Here is a 22076-nt window from a genome sequence, read left to right as displayed (position 1 = left end):
CTGTTAAAGGAGTACTTTACTCCTTCCATTTATACCTCTCCATCTTGTATTCGACTACCTGATACCACTGCTGCAGTACAGTTTGAAATTAAGTCTAGTATCATCCAAATGCTTCCCTCTTTTTATGGACTCAATAATGAAGACCCATACAAACATTTAGATGAGTTCTTTGAGATTTGCACCACTGTCAAAATTCAGAACTTCACTAATGATGCTCTGAAACTTAGGTTGTTCCCTTTCTCCCTTAAGGATAGAGCTAAGCAGTGGCTCCATTCATTAGAAGCTAATTCCATTCTTTCATGGGCCCAAATGCAACATGAATTTCTAAAAAAATATTTTCCCATAGGAAGAACGAACCAATTTAGGCATGCTATCACGAGCTTCTCCCAGTCTGACGGAGAAGAATTTCATGAAACTTGGAAAAAATTTAGAGATTTACTCCGAAAATTCCTGCATCATCAAATACCCAAATGGCAACTAGTGCAATGCTTTTATGACGGGTTGTCTGAATGAAATCGTCAAATGATTGATGCTTCTTGTGGGGGAACTTTCATGCTTAAGAGTGAGCATGAGGCATGGCAGTTGTTTGAAAACCTCAATGAAAATTTCCTCCACCATGCCTCCTCCGCTCGTCAAGCACCCCCGAGTTCTCAAAGAAAAGGAACCATATATGAAGTTAGCCAGTCCATAGGTCTATCTGACAAAGTAGATGCACTATCCTGCAAGTTAGACCAGCTAATGTCTAGAGAACAGCTTCCAAACTTTTTCCAAGCACAAGTGTGTGCTCTCTGTACTAGTCCATCTCATACTGTTTTTGAGTGCCCTTCGGCAGCACAATTCCCTGAATTTGTGCAAGAACAAGTAAATGCTGCCCAAACGCAATCCTGACCCGGTAATGATCCATATTCTACCACTTACAACCCGGGATGGCGCAACCATCCGAATTTCTCTTGGAAGCAGCAGACTCTCAATACTTCCCAACCTTATTCCCAAAACTTTCAACCATTCCAGAATGTTCATCCGAACCGTCCTCCTACTCACTATTCACAATTTCAACATGTCCCTCCTCCAGCACCCCAAAGAGATATGGCTTTTGAGCAAAAAGTTTTGACTGCTCTTCAAGGACTCGAAGCCAATACACAATTGTTGCACTCCCACACCCAGTCTATTGCCAAATTAGAAACCCAGCTAGGGCAGCTAGCGAGTGCACTAAATAAAAGAGAGGAAGACAAGCTTCTGATAGTCAACTTTAAAGACCACGCAATAGCACGTATCTAGTAGGATAGTGATTACGGGTATCGATCCACAGGGATCGGGGTATAGTTATTTTTCTTAAAAATAAAAATATTTAAAAGGATGAATTTGTGAAGACTATTAAACTAAGCAATTTAATAAAAAAAAATGTAATTAAAGGGATATCAGTTTAGGAGAACCTAGGGTAAGGAATTCACCACTAACATCGGAATAAGGATTAATTATATTTTTAATTTATTCTTGGATTATTATGCAAATTGGCTACAAGCTTAATAAGCATTCGAATAAAATTTCATAGAAGTAATTTAAGCATAATCCATCTTCAGTTGGCATAAAATGTCTACCCTAATCTAAGGTGGCAGCACATCGCATCTTTCCTAAGCATGGACTATCTTATTTTAACTTCAATGATCATGAAGAATAGTTGTACGAACATCATACTTAAAATTACAGAAATTAAATATGATTCAAGAGAAGATATTTATTAAAAACAATAAGTCCATACAACTCCAAGAATATAAAATAAAATATAAAACCTGTGTCCCTTTATTAGGGTTGCATCCAGCCCTAGTGAAAAGCTTAGGCTTCCATGCAATGGTGAACGGCAGCAGCAGCACAGCAGCAGGCTTCCATTTCTATCACGACCGGCTTCCTCTGCCTCAGCACTTCATTTTTTTCTTTCTTGTGAGAGGGCATTCCCAAAAAGACCCAAACTCTTCTCTCTCCTGTTATTTCATCTTCTTCCGTGGGAACTTCACCTGTGAACCCGAGCTTGCCTTCCTCCCGGTTGGAAAAAGGAGGAATGGGAGCAGTCCCCGATGGGAAAGAAGGAATAAAGGGATCAGCCCCCTCCCCTGGTGGGGAAGAGGAGGAATGCCCCAAGCCTTCATGTTCGACTTCCTTTTATAGCCTGCATCCCCCCCCTCTCCTCCTCTGTTTATGATCCTCCGAGTGGGAAGATAAGGATGACCGGAAGTGGGATAAGGTGGATGGCTCGCGAACGGTTGATTGCTGCGAGATTATCCGTGATAAGCTGTTATTCTGATCCGTGATGAAAAGGAGATGAGCTGCATCTGCTGGGAGAACGCGGAGAAAATCTCGGATGCGGAAGGAGCTGGAAGGAAATGGTTCTGGAATTTCGGGATGCAGGGGACTATGCTCACGGCTGAAGCATGGGAAAACAGTGGGTTTGAGAGGATCTCGGAGGGGAAGAATAACATGGAATTCGGAAGAGATGAAGCTGGGACGGCTGGCAGTTGGGATGCGAATGGATCACAGAGGAAGTGGATGGGATGAATCCGGAAGTTGGGATGAATCAAGGGGAGTTCGGCTGAGGTTGGTTCCGAAATAGGGGAAGAGGATGCAAGGGATTTGTTCTGAAGAGGAGATAAGGATGGAATGATGGATTTGAATGGGATTGGCTGCGGATGTTCGGGATTAATCCGGGAGTTTGGATGAAGCTCACGGCTGGGAACAGATTCTGTTTTGAGGATGCTGGGATGATTCGGATGAAGATAAAATGAGCTGGGAACGAGGACGGGGATGCATGATTGATGCCCACGGCTGAAGATGCGGGATGATGCAGTTAATCACGGATGGGATGAGCGTGGAAGGAAGAAGCTGGCTTGGTTCTTATCCGAAATGCTATCGGGATACTCGGACGCGGTGAATGGAGTTGATCCGTGGGATATTGGGAAAGATGTGGAGGAGGGAACGCAGACGGGATGAAGGTTGGCTTGATTCGGAAGAGAAAATATGGGAGACATTCTTTGCAATCAGTTCGGATGTTGCAGACGCTGATAAGATTCTTACTCTGTTCCGAAGCAAGAAAAATGTTCATGGATAAGAACGGGAAGGCTGGTAGAGTTGATCCGGAACGGGAAAGATGCAGAGGAGGAGGAGAGTTGGATTCGGGATGAGCATGGGATTGTTGCGGATGCAATGGATACAGATAGCGAGCTCTTCCGTGATGCTCGGGGAGAAAGATTTGCTCGGAAAAACAGGGGGTTCTTTGGTCGGGTGATCCCATGCGAATGTAGAGACGGAGATGATTCGTGGATTTGGTTGTTTGGAATCCTTACTGGGTTCGGATAATGAAGAGGTCCGTGGATCTTGGCTGGGCGTGGAAGAAGTTTGGGATCCGGTCGTGAAAGAAGGGAATGGCTGGGATATGAATGGGTTTGGGTGTGGGGTTTTGAGTGGCTGATCACAAATGGGATGATTGCTAATCTACAATCGTGGTATGGGTTCAAGTAGTGCATTGTGGAGATGATGAAACTAATCTTGAGAGGTTGAACTTAATTGGATGTGGGAGAAACTAAACGACAGTGGATGACTTGGGAATTATCGGACTGGACCTACACACATTAAGCTTAATCAGTAAATAAATAAGTAAAACTCCAATTACCTTTAATAATTTATTAAAATGCAGTGATGAAGATAACACATTTTTTTAATTAAATTTATAAAATATATGTATTAAAATAATAATAAGTGCTATGAAAAAGATATTAATTCATGCATTATTTAGCACTTATCACATCCCCAAACCTATATTTTGCTAGTCCTCGAGCAGAATAAAAACTAACTCACTTTCGCAGGAATCGCGATTGCATTTACCGTATGTAATAAGGCTTTAAACCCCTAGGTGGCCCTAGTGGACGAGTTTTGTCTCGTGAGGGTTTCCGGCTCAGATACCCACAAACTGTTGTCTTTACCCAAAGAGTTTATTGTTTTATAAAATCTAATTTTAAATGCATAAGTGCCAAGAATTTCAAAAGCACACAAAGTATTAATTACTAAGTCAGCCCAAATTCTAGGTCAGTATGCAACTTAAGTTGAAGTTATTAAGTTTCCGTTAGAGAGTTGTAAGGCTTATTTATACTTGGGTGCTCGGTGATATATGGACCATACACAAGCTAAGGCTTTAGATTCCCCAAAATACTGCTAAAGCTAGTAGGTTCCAAGAATTGGTCAGATAAGACCTATTCACTGATTCAAAATCATCCTATCTTGCAGGATTTCGAGAGTTGTGGATGTTTACTTTAATACCTCATGGGCTTTATCTGTAATATTCCAGTTTACCCGAATTTTTACAACGACGACTTTCACACTATCATCTTTTTCAAGGTCAATATTATTTTCTCTTTCTTTTTCTTTTTTTTATGCACTTTTACTCTTGTAATGATTCCTCCGTGTAACGAGCATTCAATCAACACTCCCACACCAGATGGCATAAGGTGTTGGGCATCAAGACTCCCCTACGGACCTATGCTCGGGTTCATCATCACAAGCCCGCTGACCTTTGACAATAGGTAGCCCTTTTCGATGTACCTGACTAAATTCACTCTTTCTTTTTTTTCTATATTTTTTTTATTAATTTTTTATTTTTTTTATTTTTTGAGATAAAAGCGAATTAGATAAGTATGATTCATCAGGACTCAAGGTTGCTACCAGACTTAACAACATAATGTTGAACCTAACTCTTAGAAGTGTAGGCCATGTGTGTTGTGAAATTCCAAAGTAAAAATTATCTTACAACTCGCTAAAAAAACTTTTAATAAAAAGAACTCAAATTGACTTACTCCTGACTAGTTATTGGGCTTTTTTATATTTTATATACTTTGTATGTTTATCATTTCAGCACTAAAGCATAGAAATTAGTTTTTTTTTTTGAGATAAACTTATTTAAAAATACAAAAATGTGATTTTTTTTTTTTAAAAAATTTGAATTCTATACCTCCAACCTAGACCAGACATTGTCCTCAATATTTTTTTTTGAATAATATTATATTATTATTATTATTTTATTTTTATTGTTTTTTTATTACTTTTATTTTGGACGAAAATATGATGCATTTGGAGGATAGAAGCATTTTACCTTAATTGCATCAGTAATATGAGGACTCCTGAAAAATACGATAAATGTGCAAAAATAACATATGAGAATTGGGTTGCCTCCCAACAAGCGCTAAGTTTAACGTCTTCAGCCAGACGCAGCGCATCCTTATCAAATCATACCGGATTATGCCGAGTTCTCTAAGAAAGAAAATTTATGGGAGACTGATTGTCGGGCAAGAAGTTGACTGCTTCTATGGCCTTGTCAATATCAAAGTCAAAATGGGCCAAGCATGCAGTAAAAGAAAAACACATCAATTCCTTATATTTACCCTAAAATCACTAGACAGCTCCTAACTGGTTTGAAGAGGGCACCTAAGCCTCCAATCCAGTCTAATGAACTGAGTTGACCAGGTAAGCTCCCAGGTAAGTGGGGGGTCACGATGCGTTGCAAAGGTCCCACTTAAAAACCACTTGCCTCGAACAGATGAACTGTCTTCCTTAAAGGGACAAAGCTTGCCTAGACATCAACTGAGCCATAGAGCGAAATTGGTGCAACTTTCGGTGATCTTCGTTCTACTGAGCTCGAATGTCCCTAGGGTTCAACGTCTAATTGATTTTAATTAAAGTGGTAACTATGTGAGAATTGATTCACCTAATTTGGGCAAGAATCTGGTGATGAAATCCAGTTCTTATCTTGTTGGGATGATTGCCCTTACTATGTGCGGATTAATTGATGTATGTGTATCAAGCATGCATTCACACTTTTACTAAAATTAAAATCAAACAATCACCACAAAATTTCAGGCTAATTGGGAATCAATTTAAATAAGAAAGGTTTAGATGTTACCAAAAAGAATTTCCCTAGCAATTTTTTTTTTAAAAGCAAACCTCTACAGCATTCCTTTTTCAGCCGTTCCCTTTTTGATCATCCCAGACTTCCTCTTCGATTCCTGATCAAATAAAAATCAAAAATTAGTAAGAGAGAGAAAGGAGATAAGAAAAGTAACAAAAATAGAAAATATTTTTATTTTATTTTAGATATATATATTTTTTGAAAGTTTTTTTTTTGAAAGTTTTTTTTAATGAAAAGAAAAACAACTATGCTAACAATCCCCGGCAACGGCGCCAAAAATTGATAGTCAACTTTAAAGACCACGCAATAGCACGTATCCAGTAGGATAGTGATTACGGATATCGATCCACGAGGATTGGGGTATAGTTGTTTTTCTTAAAAATAAAAATATTTAAAAGGATGAATTTGTGAAAACTATTAAACTAAGCAATTTAATAAAAGAAAATGCAATTAAAGGGATATCAGTTTAGGAGAACCTAGGGTAAGAAATTCACCACTAACATCGGAATAAGGATTAATTATATTTTTAATTTATTCTTAGATTATTATGCAAATTGCTACAAGCCTAATAAGCATTCGAATAAAATTTCACAGAAGTAATTTAAGCATAATCCATCTTCAGTTGGAATGAAATGTCTACCCTAATCTAAGGTGGCAGCACATCGCATCTTCCCTAAGCATGGACTATCTTATTTTAACTTCAATGATCATGAAGAACAGTTGTACGAACATCATACTTAAAATCACAGAAATTAAATATGATTCAAGAGAAGATATTCATTAAAAACAATAAGTCCATACAACTCCAAGAATATAAAATAAAATATAAAACCCGTGTCCCTTTATTAGGGTTGCATCCAGCCCTAGTGAAAAGCTTAGGCTTCCATGCAATGGTGAACGGCAGCAGCAGCACAGCAGCAGGCTCCCATTTCTATCACGACCGGCTTCCTCTGCCTCAGCAATTCATTTTTTTCTTTCTTGTGAGAGGGCATTCCCAAAAAGACCCAAACTCTTCTCTCTCCTGTTATTTCATCTTCTTCCGTGGGAACTTCACCTGTGAACCCGAGCTTGCCTTCCTCCCGGTTGGAAAAAGGAGGAATGAGCAGTCCCCGGTGGGAAAGAAGGAATAAAGGGATCAGCCCCCTCCCCTAGTGGGGAAGAGGAGGAATGCCCCAAGCCTTCATGTTCGACTTCCTTTTATAGCCTGCATCCCCCCCCTCTCCTCCTCTGTTTATGATCTTCCGAGTGGGAAGATAAGGATGACCGGAAGTGGGATAAGGTGGATGGCTCGCGAACGGTTGATTGCTGCGAGATTATCCGTGATAAGCTGTTATTCTGATCTGTGATGAAAAGGAGATGAGCTGCATCTGCTGGAAGAACGCGGAGAAAATCTCGGATGCGGAAGGAGCTGGAAGGAAATGGTTCTGGAATTTCGGGATGCAGGGGACTATGCTCACGGCTGAAGCATGGGAAAACAGTGGGTTTGAGAGGATATCGGAGGGGAAGAATAACATGGAATTCGGAAGAGATGAAGCTGGGACGGCTGGCAGTTGGGATGCGAATGGATCACAGAGGAAGTGGATGGGATGAATTCGGAAGTTGGGATGAATCAAGGGGAGTTCGGCTGAGGTTGGTTCCGAAACAGGGGAAGAAGATGCAAGGGATTTGTTCTGAAGAGGAGATAAGGATGGAATGATGGATTTGAATGGGATTGGCTGCGGATGTTCGGGATTAATCCGGGAGTTTGGATGAAGCTCACGGCTGGGAACAGATTCTGTTTTGAGGATGCTGGGATGATTCGGATGAAGATAAAATGAGCTGGGAACGAGGACGGGGATGCATGATTGATGCCCACGGCTGAAGATGCGGGATGATGCAGTTAATCACGGATGGGATGAACGTGGAAGGAAGAAGCTGGCTTGGTTCTTATCCGGAATGCTATCGGGATACTCGAACGCGGTGAATGGAGTTGATCCGTGGGATATTGGGAAAGATGTGGAGGAGTGAACGCAGACGGGATGAAGGTTGGCTTGATTCGGAAGAGAAAATATGGGAGACATTCTTTGCAATCAGTTCGGATGTTGCAGACGTTGATAAGATTCTTACTCTGTTCCGAAGCAAGGAAAATGTTCATGGATAAGAACGGGAAGGCTGGTAGAGTTGATCCGGAACGGGAAAGATGCAGAGGAGGAGGAGAGTTGGATTCGGGATGAGCATGGGATTGTTGCGGATGCAATGGATACAGATAGCGAGCTCTTCCGTGATGCTCGGGGAGAAAGATTTGCTCGGAAAAACAGGGGGTTCTTTGGTCGGGTGATCCCATGCGAATGTAGAGACGGAGATGATTCGTGGATTTGGTTGTTTGGAATCCTTACTAGGTTCGGATAATGAAGAGGTCCGTGGATCTTGGCTGGGCGTGGAAGAAGTTTGGGATCCGGTCGTGAAAGAAGGGAATGGCTGGGATATGAATGGGTTTGGGTGTGGGGTTTTGAGTGGCTGATCACAAATAGGATGATTGCTAATCTACAATCGTGGTATGGGTTCAAGTAGTGCATTGTGGAGATGATGAAACTAATCTTGAGAGGTTGAACTTAATTGGATGTGGGAGAAACTAAACTGTTACGGGGGAACTAAGCCGCCATGCTCCACGTGACCGGCACGCGCGCCCATGAAGACTACGGCTATCCTTTGATCCAGCAATCCGACCCCGAGTCGGACATCTTCGGCTCCACAGCCCGACCTCGAGTCGGCTGCCCTTCGATTCAGCAATCCGACCCCGAGTCGGACATCTTCGGCTCCACAGCCCGACCTCGAGTCGGCTGCCCTTCGATCCAGCAGTCCGGCCCCGAGTCGGACATCTTCGGCTTCGCAGCCCGACCCCGAGTCGGCTGCCCCTTAATCTAGCAATCCGACCCCAAGTCGGATGTCCTCAGCAACGCAGCCCGACCCCGAGTCGGCTGCCCCCTGATCCAGCACTCCCACCCCGAGTCGGAGATCTCTTGATAACGACAGGCTGCTTCCCAGAGGCACGCCGAGGCCTCCTGCTCCACTACTCCCTGCAACGGCTGTATCCGATGCTGTTCCACGATCTCCTGTATCAACCGTACAAAGCGGAACTCCACTACGCCCTGTCATGGCCGTACCCAGCGCTGCTCCACGACGCCCTGTAACGGCCATGTCAGTGGCCACTCCATCGCGCCCCACGATGACAAACCCCCCTGAGAGACCCCCCAGCCAGGTATATATGCGGCTGGGGGGAGAAGGGGGGGTAAGGAATATCTTCCAGAGCACTCTCTTGCTTGCTATTATCATCTCTCCTCCTCCTCCAATCTCCTCTGACTTGATCGTCGGAGGGCCCCCACTACCCCAGTGGTGGTGCGAGGCTTGCTTGCAGGTTTTCCGGTGGAAGGTGGAGCGTAACCAACACCAACCAAGACAACTCAGACGGAACCCCGTTCACACCGCTGTGTCAATCGTTCTCGGTTTGGACCACCAGCAACAGTTGGCGCTAGAAGGAGTGCCTGATCTCAGAGCGATCGTAATGGCACGGCGAGGTGGTCGTGGAGCTTCCAATGCCTCCGGTCGCGGGGCCTCTCGCGCCTCCGGCCGGGAGGCCGCTGCGTCTCCAACACATTCTCAGCAACACTCCACCGTTCCACCCCCGATTCAGATGGTCGAAGCCGCTCAGTTCGACCAGTTAGCCCAGCAGGTCCGCACCCTCGCGGAGGCGGTGCAGAACCTGCAGGGTGTGATGTCTCGGGCGCCACAGCGGGCCCAGGAGCCGCTGCTCCCTGAGCGCTCACCTGTCCTCCTTAACCCGCGCTCCTTCCTCTCCCATGGGGAGGAGCGCCGGCGCGAGGAAGATTCTCGAGCACGGTCCATTCTGCCGGGACCGTCCCATCGAAGCTGCGCGGGGTACAAGAGGCGGGCCCGGGCGCGTTCCCAGACCCCCCAGTCCTCAAGGAACCCGCGCTCCAGTCGGTCCCCCTCTCGGTGCTCCATGTCTCCCACCCATCGGTCGCGCTCCCTGGACCGGCGGGTGGACGATCTCCACCGACAACTCCAGGTCCTGAAGGGCCACTCTAAAGATCCCTTCGCCGACTTGGAGATCTCCTCCCAACCGGCGCTTGCCTCGAGGATCCTGCGGACCCCAAATCCGCCGGGATTCAAAATGCCGGCGATCGAGCCCTATGACGGGGCGGCGGACCCGCGGGATCACGTGGAGAGTTTTAGGACTCTTATGCTCCTCCATGGAGCATCAGATCCTCTCCTCTGCAAGGCCTTCCCGGCGACCCTCCGTGGCCCAGCCAGGGCGTGGTTCGCCGGCCTGGAGGCTGACTCTATCCAGTCCTTTGACCAGTTCACTCGCCTCTTCATCAGCCATTTCGCCGTCAGTAGCCGGCGGCGATTGGTTTCCGACTCCCTCTTTGATGTCCGGCAAAACGAGGGAGAAAGCCTGCGGGATTACCTTACCCGCTTCAACAAGGCTTCATTGGAGGTCCGGAACCTGAGCCAGGAGGTGGCTCTCTCAGCCCTGAAGCGTGGCTTCCGGAAGGGCAGACTCACCTTCTCCCTGGACAAACGCCTGCCGCGGAGCTTCCCGGAGCTATTGTCTCGGGCGAACCAGTATGCAGACGCCGAGGAGGCAGCCGCCCACCGGAACAAGGAGGCCGCCGAGGCCCCTCTAAAGCTCGGGAAGAAAAGGCGAAAAGAGGCACCCCAGAGGAGGAGCCCGACGCCTCAACATCGGCGCAGAAGCCCGTCACCGGCGAGGAACCACGGCGCCCCACGCCCTCGTTCTCCGCACCGACGCTTCAACCGGTACACCCCACTCCTGCCCCCCCGGGCCCAGATCCTTATGGAGGTCAAGGGGCGGGAGAACCTCCAGGTCCCGAGGCAGATGAAGAAAATCCCTGGGAGGAGGCCCTCTCGAGCGTACTGTGAGTACCACCGAGACCACGGCCACGACACCGAAGACTGCTTCCAGCTTCGGGACGAGATCGAGGCTCTCATCCGCCGAGGGCGTCTCGGTCGATATGTAAACGACCGACGTCCCCCCGCAGACCCGCGTCCGGCCGACCCGGCCCCTCAGGAGCCTCGGGAGCAGAATCGACCCGTCGCGGGCGTGATCCACACCATCACTGGGGGCTGCTCTCGGCCCGTGAGGAACGCAGGGGGCTCGGTGGAAGCATCAGGGGTGGCCGTCGCGAAGAGGCAGCGGGTCGGAAATGTAATCACTTTTTGTGATGAGGATGTAAAGGGGGTTCAGACCCCCCATGATGATGCCATGGTGATCTCCCTCACTATGGCGAACTATGATGTAAGGCGTGTTCTTGTGGATAGTGGAAGCTCAGCTGATATTTTGTTTTACGAGGCCTTCCAAAAGATGAGCTTGTCCCGACAAGTGTTGCACAAAACATCCACCCCCCTCATAGGATTCACTGGAGACGCTATCTCGACCGAAGGTGTCATTGAGCTGCCTGTGACTGCGGGCGTTGCACCCGCAGAAGCCACGGTGCGGCTCGGGTTCTTGGTCGTCCGTGTTCCCTCGGCCTACAACGCTATCCTCGGACGACCCGGACTGAACGCCCTTCGCGCGGTAGTCTCTACATACCATTTGCTAATGCGGTTCCCCACGGCGGCCGGGATTGGAGAGGTCCGAGGTGACCAACCGACCGCACGGCAATGTTTCCTAGCAACTCTCAAAGGGAAGAAGCCCGTGGAGGCCCTAAGCGTCGAGTCCCTTGACGCCAGAGACGAGGTGGCTTTGCGGCACGGGGAGCCGGCCGAGGGTGTGATCGAAGTTCCCCTTGAAGAGGGTCGCCCGGACCGTACGGTCCGGGTCGGTGCCAACCTCGACTCGGAAGCTCGGCTCAGGTTAGTGGAATTCCTCCGAGCCAATGCTGATGTATTTGCCTGGTCGGCGGCCGATGTACCTGGGATCGACCCGGAGGTCATTTCTCACGCCCTCAACGTCGACCCGACCCACCGACCAGTAAAGCAGAAGAAGAGACACTGTGCCCCGGATCGGATCCGGGTGGTCGACCAGGAGGTAGACAAGCTCTTGGAGGCAGGATTCATAAGGGAGGTCAGCTACCCCGAATGGCTGGCAAATGTCGTACTTGTCCGGAAGGCGAGCAGAAAGTGGAGGATGTGCGTCGACTACACCGACCTGAACAAGGCATGCCCCAAGGATAGCTTTCCGCTTCCGCGGATAGACCAACTGGTCGACGCGACTTCCGGATATCAGCTGCTGTCTTTCATGGACGCCTTCTCCGGCTACAACCAGATAATGATGGCTCCACAGGATGAGGAGAAAACTGCCTTTATAACAGACCGGGGGCTGTACTGTTACAAGGTAATGCCCTTCGGTCTGAAGAATGCTGGCGCCACTTACCAGTGCCTCGTCAACAAAATCTTCAAAGGGCAAATCGGCCGGAACATGGAGGTGTACGTGGACGATATGCTGGTGAAGAGCCGCCATGCAGACCAGCACATCGCGGATCTGGAGGAGACTTTTGCCACCCTGCGGAAGTTTCGCATGAAGCTGAACCCAGCGAAGTGCGCCTTTGGCGCTTCGGCCGGGAGGTTCCTCGGTTTCATTGTCAACCAGCGGGGGATTGAGGCCAACCCGGACAAAATCAAGGCCATCCAAGATATGTCCCCTCCGACCAAAGTGAAGGAGGTTCAGGAGCTCGCCGGAAGGGTCGCCGCGCTCGGGCGATTTGTGGCAAAATCGGCCGAACGCTGCCAACCGTTCTTCAAGGTGTTGAAGCGCCCGAAAGACTTCCTTTGGACGGCCGAATGTCAAGTGGCATTCGACCAACTCAAGGAGTACTTGGCGTCTCCTCCCCTGCTGTCCAAGCCGCAAGAGGGGGAGATGCTCTACCTCTATCTGGCGGTCTCCCCAACTGCAGTCAGCGCAGTACTGGTTCGGGAAGAGGCAAAGCTCCAGAAGCCTGTGTACTACATCAGCCGGGTCCTACGGGATGCCGAGACGCGGTATACGAAGGCGGAAAAGATCGCCTTCGCGCTGCTCACCGCGGCCAGGAGGCTTCGCCCCTATTTCCAGGCTCATCCTGTCACCCTCTTGACCGATCAACCACTGCGGCAGATCCTCAGCAATCCTGAGAATGCGGGACGGCTGGTGAAGTGGGCAGTAGAACTTGGTGAGTTCAACATCCGGTACCAGCCCCGACCCGCCATCAAGGCCCAGGTGCTCGCGGACTTCCTCGCTGAGTGCACTGTGCAGGAGGCGGAACCTAGGCCGCCGGAAACACCCAGCCTCGACCTCCCAATCTGGACGCTTCACATTGATGGGTCGTCGAACCCCGAAGGTGGAGGGGCCGGGCTGGTCCTTACCAGTCTCGATGGAGTGATAGCCGAGTATGCCTTGAGGTTCGGATTTCCAGTGACCAACAACGAGGCGGAATACGAGGCCCTAGTCACAGGACTCAAACTCACCAAGGAGCTCGGCATCCGGCGTTTGAAGGTCTTCACCGACTCCCAGCTGGTGGTCGGGCAGGTCCGAGGGGAGTTCGAGGCTCGGAGCCCGACCATGCAGAGCTATGTCTGGAAGGTGCAAGCACTCATTCCCGACCTCGGCAGTGTTGACATTCAGCAGGTCCCAAGAAGCGAAAATGCCAGGGCCGACAGGCTGTCCCGCTTGGTGGGCGCAGACGCGCACAACTTGTCGAGGGCGATCTACCTGGAGACCCTGGATGCCCCGAGCATCGGCGAGGCCGGAGCGGTGATGGCGATTGATCCGGAGCCATCTTGGATGGACCCGCTCGTCGCCTACCTCGCCGAAGGGATCCTCCCAGAGGACGAAGATCAAGCTCGGCGACTCGTCATGAAGTCCGCCCACTACGTACTCTATGAAGGGAGGCTGTATCGGACCTCGTTCACCGCCCCCCTCTTAAGGTGCCTCCGCCCTTCGGAAGCGGCCTACGCCCTCAGCGAAGTCCACGAAGGCATCTGCGGATCGCACCTGGGGGCTAGGTCCTTGGCGCATAAGATCATGAGGCAAGGCTATTATTGGCCTACCTTGTTGGAGGACTCAAAGGATCATGTGCGGAAATGCGACGCCTGCCAGCGCCACGCCAACGTCCAGAGAGTCCCTTCTGTCCCCTTGGCACCAATCACTGCACCCTGGCCCTTCGCCCAGTGGAGAATGGATATCCTCGGACCATTCCCCGTCGCTTCAGCTCAGCGGAAATTTTTGATTGTTGCAATCGACTACTTCACCAAGTGGGTGGAGGCAGAGCCGCTGGCCACTATCACGGAGGTGCAAGTCCGGAAGTTCGTGAAGAAGAACATCATTGTCTGATTTGGGGTACCTCGGGTCCTCATCTCGGATAATGGGCGACAGTTCGACAACAAGCATTTCCGTGACTTCTGCGAGGAGTTCGGGATCGAGCATCAGTTCACATCTGTGTCGCATCCCCAAACCAACGACGAGGCCGAGGTCACAAATCGGACAATCCTCCAAGGAATCAAAGCGCGAATCGGTCGGACGGGGCAAGCTTGGGTCGAAGAACTCGAGAATGTCCTTTGGGCGTATCGGACCACGCATCGGACCCCTACCGGGGAGACGCCTTTCAGCCTAACCTATGGCACGGAAGCCGTTGTCCCCGTGGAGCTCGGACTCCCCTCACCTCGGGTGGCCGCGCACCGACCCGAGGCCAATTCGGAACAACTCCGAGGGAACCTGGATCTCTTGGAAGAAGCGAGGGAAATGGCGCAGGTTCGGATGGCGATGTATCAGCGGAGGGTGGCCCGATATTACAACTCCAAGGTCCGACCGAAGCTTTTCAGAATCGGAGATCTGGTGCTAAGGCGAGCTAAAGCATCTCGACCTGCGGAAGGTGGGAAGCTAGCGCCAAATTGGGAAGGCCCATATAAGGTTCGCTGGGTAAACCGACCTGGCTCCTACCAGTTGGAGGCCCTAGATGGTCGAGAAATTCTAAGGAGCTGGAATTCCGCTAACCTGCGGATGTATTACCAGTAGAAAGACGATGCCAGAAAGACAGTTCAAAAATGTATAACATTTTGCATTTCAATAATTTCTGGTTACAACGGCGTGCTCGTGTGATTACAAGGAATTCCCAGAGGGGAATTAGGGTGTAAAGAAAGTAAAGAAGAGGTGGAGACTCCGAGGAGCTGAAGATCTGGGATCCCGAAACCTCCATCTAAAGCGGTTGCAATCCCGTCGGAAGTGGGTGCTTCCAACCGGAGGCGCCATCGGCGTCTCACGAAAGAGACGAAGAGCCGGCGCGGATGAAGAAGAAGTGGGCGAAGGAGAAGTCCACACTGCCTCCAACCGGAGGCGCCATCCACGCCCCACGAAGTGGATGAGGAGCCGCCGCCGACGAAGCTCCCGCTGCCTCCAGAGGAACGCCACCTCCAAGGGATATTCCGGTCCTCCCCAGTGTTAGGGGAGAGAAGGAATACAAGGGGGAAGAGCATAGGGAGGCGCGGTCCCGGATCAGGCGTCTGGTGCAGAGCTCAATCGGGAGGCTGAACTTCAAGGAGGGGAGATGTGATCCCGGATGAAACGCCTAGAGTGGAGTTCCGCCGGGGAGACCCTCCTTGCTGATCCCAGATGAAACGGCTAGTTGGCTGAAGTCGCGAGGGGCGCGCCTCCCGTTCCTTCGGCAGGAGTCTCTCAGCCATGCGCCAGAGAGAAGGTCCACGATCCATGGCAACTTGAACAACTCCGGCTTGGCAAACTCCATCGCACCTGCACCTGTATTTATAGCCAAACTGCAGCCCCCCGGTCGTTCCGATGCGGGTGGCTCCCATAAATGCGGACGCATTGAATCCGGAGCCGTTCTGGCTCTCGAGGCGTATCTTCCCGCGATTTCCTAAGCGTCATTCTCCTTAATCGCATTCTTTGTGCAGGACACTCCGGGTGGCACGTACCCCTAGGTCCACATATCTCCGCTCGCGCCCAGGCCGCATCCGCCTCGAAGAACGCGCGCATCGCGGCCGCTTAACTGACACTCCTCGCAAGCAGCAACTGGCGATCCGATTTCCCAGGTAACGCATCAATTAGCGTTTAATGCCCTTCTGGTGTTCCCCAGGCAACGCTTGGAGAAGAGGAGAAACACGATCGCAGCTGGCCACGGAGAAGCCCCGTCGGGCTGCAAGCGACAGGCGCATGGCCAACGAGCGGAATCTCCCGAGGCCCGGCCCTCGGATGCCAGGCTAACCCGATGATCATCCCGGGAGCAGACTAGCCTGAAGCCCCGACCGGTCGCCTTGGCTTGCGCCAGCCTTGGCCGACCAACGAGCGGAATCTCCCGAGGCTCGGCCCTCGGATGCCAGGCTAACCCGATGATCATCCCGGGAGCAGACTAGCCTGAAGCCCCGACCGGTCGCCTTGGCTTGCGCCAGCCTTGGCCGACCAACGAGCGGAATCTCCCGAGGCCCGGCCCTCGGATGCCAGGCTAACCCGATGATCATCCCGGGAGCAGACTAGCCTGAAGCCCCGACCGGTCGCCTTGGCTTGCGCCAGCCTTGGCCGACCAACGAGCGGAATCTCCCGAGGCCCGGCCCTCGGATGCCAGGCTAACCCGATGATCATCCCGGGAGCAGACTAGCCTGAAGCCCCGACCGGTCACCTTGGCTTGCGCCAGCCTTGGCCGACCAACGAGCGGAATCTCCCGAGGCTCGGCCCTCGGATGCCAGGCTAACCCGATGACCATCCCGGGACCAGACTAGCCTGAAGCCCCGACCGGTCGCCTCGGCTTGCGCCAGCCTTGGCCGACCAACGAGCGGAATTTCCTGAGGCCTAACCCTCGGATGCCCGGCTTAGTGCCGGAAGAATTTCCTGAGGCCTAACCCTCGGATGCCTGGCTTAGTGCCGGAAGAATTTTCTGAGGCCTAACCCTCGGATGCCTGGCTTAGTGCCGGAAGAATTTCCTGAGGCCTAACCCTCGGATGCCTGGCTTAGCGCCGAAAGAATTTCCTGAGGCCTAACCCTCGGATGCCTGGCTTAGTGCCGGAAGAATTTCCTGAGGCCTAACCCTCGGATGCCTGGCTTAGTGCCGGAAGAATTTCCTGAGGCCTAACCCTCGGATGCCTGGCTTAGCGCCGGAAGAATTTCCTGAGGCCTAACCCTCGGATGCCTGGCTTAGTGCCGGAAGAATTTCCTGGGGCCTAACCCTCGGATGCCTGGCTTAGCGCCGGAAGAATTTCCTGAGGCCTAACCCTCGGATGCCTGGCTTAGCGCCGGAAGAATTTCCTGAGGCCTAACCCTCGGATGCCTGGCTTAGCGCCGGAAGAATTTCCTGAGGCCTAACCCTCGGATGCCTGGCTTAGCGCCGGAAGAATTTTCTGAGGCCTAACCCTCGGATGCCTGGCTTAGTGCCGGAAGAATTTTCTGAGGCCTAACCCTCGGATGCCTGGCTTAGTGCCGGAAGAATTTTCTGAGGCCTAACCCTCGGATGCCTGGCTTAGCGCCGGAAGAATTTCCTGAGGCCTAACCCTCGGATGCCTGGCTTAGGGCCGGAAGAACTTCGAGAGTCAGGAGTCGGCAAGACGCTGCCAAGAGTTGAAAAGAAAAAAAGAGGAGGACGAAAGCGAGATGAAGAAACATTCGACTTGTATTAATTTTCATTGTTTCAGGGCCAAGGCCCATACAATTTGGCAAAACGCCGACATACAAAAAAAAAGAGAGGACAACGAAAGGTACAAGAGGTCAGCTTGGAGGAACCCCCGGGTCGGGAGCGTCGGGCTCGTCCGCAGGGGGTAGGGAGGTGGTAGGAGAATCAGCAGGCGATGGCGCCGGAGAGGAGTCGAGAAGGGAAATCCCACTCAGGTCAACTTCGGGGTACTTAGCCGACACCCTTGCCAGGCCCTCCTCGAAGCCTAAGATGAAGGATTCGGACCCCGCGTCCGACGCGTCACGGACGAACTCGTCAGACTGACGATAGGCCCGTACCGCCTCCGACATATCACGGGTGAACTCGGCGGACTGACGATAAGCCTGTACCGCCTGGCGCCCGATCTCCGCACTCTTCTCAGCCAGCGCCGCAAATGCTCGCTCCGTAATCTGAGCCTTAGCCTCCAAGACCTTCGCCACAATCCGGTCATCAGCCTCGGAGGAGACCCTCAGCAGATTAGCCTGAGCCTCCTTATGCTTCGCCTCGGCAGCAGCGCGGGCGGCCTCAGCTTCCTCCAGGCGCGAACGGAGCTCTTGGTCGTTCACGCGGGACCTCTCCAAGGCTGACTCCAATTCGCCCAGTTTGGCTTCAAGAGACCGGGTTCGGTTGCGGGCGCTGTCGGCAGACCGCTGAGCCTTCTCCCACCTCTCTCGATAGTCCGCGACCTTCCGGGACTGCTTTTCAGCTCGTTCCTCCGCCTTCTTAACCCTGCTTTCGAGGCCCGAGGCGACTTTGAGTTGCTCCCGAGCTTCCAACAGTTGCTTCTCGAGGGCGGCGAAGCCGAGTGCCCGCTCTTCGGCCTCCCGGAGCCTCGCCTCGAGGTCCCCGATCGTCCTGCCCGCCACAGCCTGGCCTCCCTCTTCCACTGCTTTCAGTCGGTCCTCGGCCTTCGCCAGAAGCCCCGCCTGTTCCTTGTAGCACTCCTCTAGACGGATCATGTACTGGGCGAGCTAAGAGATAGGAAAAGTGAGGGCGTCAGGCGGAGAACAACAGAGCTAATAAATGGTGAAAAGCGGCCAGAAGAACACTCACCGACATGAGACAGACGCAGCTGGCAGCCCCGACGTCAGAGACCCCCAACTCCCGGACCCGCCGACGGTCCTTCTCCAGCAGCACTGTTTCGATGAGGTTTCGGGCGCCATCGGTAGTGAAGGCCGACCCCGATTTCTCCCCGGAGCCGGATGGTGGTTCTGCAGCCTTACCCTTATCCATCGCCTGGGGAAGAGTCCTGCTGATTGTGCTCGGGGCGGGGGTCACTCCAGGAATTGATAGGGCCCCGCTCGGCCGGGGCCTCGGCGCGTCCCTCCTCGAATCATCAGGAGCCGGCTGAGTCGAAGGCCGGGCCGGGGACCGATTACGTCCGACCCGTCCGTCTCGAGCGGGCTCGGATGATACCTCCGGAATAGCGGCAGTCTCACCACCGGAGGGCTGATACAGCGTCAGCTGCCGGTCCGTGCCCACGGCGTCTCCCTGATCGGTGGGCCCAGACTCGTCGGTCGGCGTCGGAGGCACCTCCTTGCAGGACTTCTTCGCCGGCGGGGCCCCGCTCGGAGGAGCTCGTTTCCTCCTCCGGACCGCTTCCAGTAGGGACGACCTACCAACAGCCGGTCCCGTGTCCGACCGCATGACGTCGTCAATCTCTGCAACAAGAACGAGATGGTCGAGGGCTGAGAAACCGAAGGAAAGAACGAGACGAAAGAGGAGAAAAGAGTCAAAAAAGAAATGGTGGCGGGCTCACGGTCGGTGGGGACCGAGCTCAGACCGACATTCACCAAGGTATCCTCGGAAATAAGGCGGGCCACCGGGGGGAGCTGGCCCTCGGCAACCAACCCCTTCAAGGCGGCCAAGCCATCGGATTCCTCCCTCGACAGTCTCGATAGGCCGATCGGGGACTTCATCGGCGTCTCCCAGGTCGCCCTGATTTCCCAAGAGGGATCTACATCGATGAAGAAGAAACGCTCCTTCCAGCCGTGAATGGAGGAAGGAGCCTCTTTGACGAGGCCGCACCCTCGCCGTGCCGCAAAGCACCACCACCCTTTGTCCTGGGGGTGGCCACTCAGGCTGTAGAACTCCCAAAAAACATTCAGAGTGGCGGAAATCTCGTGCATGCGGCAGAGAACCTGGAAGACCGTCAGGGCACGCCACGAGTTCGGCACCAGCTGCGTCGGCGCAACTCTTAAACCCCGGAGTACCTGCACGACTAAGTCCGAAGGGGGAAAGCGGAACCCGGCCTGGAGAATGCCCTCATTGATGGCGATCTTCCCTGGAGGAGGATGGGACATCCTCTCCTCAGGCCCCGGGAGCGTAACGTTGCAGGCCTCGGGAAGGTGGTACCGAGCCACGAGTTTGTCTAAGTCTTCGGCGACCAGCTCCGACTTAATGTGGTCTGCCCTCACTTCGCCCATTCCTAATGGCCAATAAACCTACGGTCAGGACGGGGACAAGAAGGGGGAAAAGACCGGGACAACTGGGGTACACTAGTACAAAAGGAGAAAGTATGGAGAGCCCTAAGAAGAAAAATGGGGTAACTCACCGGAAGAGAAGGAAGAACGGCTCCGAGAGCGTCAAAGGAGAAGCAAGCGAACAGTCCGACGGCAACAACGGCAGCGCAAAGGGGAAACTCGAAAATGTCTGTAAAGAGGAAGACGGACGGGGGAGGGCCCCCGGTTAAATAGGCGGAAAGGCGGGTGATGCCTCGATGACGCCAGAGGACGCCTGGCCGCCGAAGGGTCGCTCGCGCCCCAAAGGCGAATCGACACCATTAAGGAAGGATGTCCGCCGAAATCCTCAGACTGCCAGATCAGCAACAACCGCCATACGCCATAAAGAAGGCGGGGAGCTCGAAGCGCGCGCGCCTCTCCGAGGGATGGCGGCAATCTCGAAGCATCACTCCCTTCACCCGTTCCCCTTCTGGTTCCAGGCTCGGAAGTGGGGGGCTACTGTTACGGGGGAACTAAGCCGCCATGCTCCACGTGACCGGCACGCGCGCCCATGAAGACTACGGCTGTCCTTTGATCCAGCAATCCGACACCGAGTCGGACATCTTCGGCTCCACAGCCCGACCTCGAGTCGGCTGCCCTTCGATTCAGCAATCCGACCCCGAGTCGGACATCTTCGGCTCTACAGCCCGACCTCGAGTCGGCTGCCCTTCGATCCAGCAGTCCGGCCCCGAGTCGGACATCTTCGGCTTCGCAGCCCGACCCCGAGTCGGCTGCCCCTTAATCTAGCAATCCGACCCCAAGTCGGATGTCCTCAGCAACGCAGCCCGACCCCGAGTCGGCTGCCCCCTGATCCAGCACTCCGACCCCGAGTCGGAGATCTCTTGATAACGACAGGCTGCTTCCTAGAGGCACGCCGAGGCCTCCTGCTCCACTACTCCCTGCAACGGCTGTATCCGATGCTGTTCCACGATCTCCTGTATCAACCGTACAAAGCGGAACTCCACTACGCCCTGTCATGGCCGTACCCAGCGCTGCTCCACGACGCCCTGTAACGGCCATGTCAGTGGCCACTCCATCGCGCCCCACGATGACAAACCCCCCTGAGAGACCCCCCAGCCAAGTATATATGCGGCTGGGGGGAGAAGGGGGGGTAAGGAATATCTTCCAGAGCACTCTCTTGCTTGCTATTATCATCTCTCCTCCTCCTCCAATCTCCTCTGACTTGATCGTCGGAGGGCCCCCACTACCCCAGTGGTGGTGCGAGGCTTGCTTGCAGGTTTCCCGGTGGAAGGTGGAGCGTAACCAACACCAACCAAGACAACTCAGACGGAACCCCGTTCACACCGCTGTGTCAATCGTTCTCGGTTTGGACCACCAGCAACATAAACCACAGTGGATGACTTGGGAATTATCGGACTGGACCTGCACACATTAAGCTTAATCAGTAAATAAATAAGTAAAACTCCAATTACCTTTAATAATTTATTAAAATGCAGTGATGAAGGTAACACATTTTTTAATTAAATTTATAAAATATGTGTATTAAAATAATAATAAGTGCTATGAAAAAGATATTAATTCATGCATTATTTAGCACTTATCACATCCCCAAACCTATATTTTGCTAGTCCTCGAGCAGAATAAAAACTAACTCACTTTCGCAGGAATCGCGATTGCATTTACCGTATGCAATAAGGCTTTAAACCCCTAGGTGGCTCTAGTGGACGAGTTTTGTCTCGTGAGGGTTTCCGGCTCAGATACCCACAAACTGTTGTCTTTACCCAAAGAGTTTATTGTTTTATAAAATCTAATTTTAAATGCATAAGTGCCAAGAATTTCAAAAGCACACAAAGTTTTAATTACTAAGTCAGCCCAAATCCTAGGTCAGTATGCGACTTAAGTTGAAGTTATTAAGTTTCCGTTAGAGAGTTGTAAGGCTTATTTATACTTGGGTGCTCGGTGATATATGGACCATATACAAGCTAAGGCTTTAGATTCCCCAAAATACTGCTAAAGCTA

Source organism: Phoenix dactylifera, chromosome 3, assembly GCF_051530095.1.
Source record: "Phoenix dactylifera cultivar Ajwa chromosome 3, Ajwa_hap1_PhDact_Kaust_v1.1, whole genome shotgun sequence".
NCBI classification, from domain to species: domain Eukaryota; kingdom Viridiplantae; phylum Streptophyta; class Magnoliopsida; order Arecales; family Arecaceae; genus Phoenix; species Phoenix dactylifera.
The sequence above is the reverse complement of the archived record's forward strand: the minus strand, read 5'-3'. Positions refer to the sequence as shown.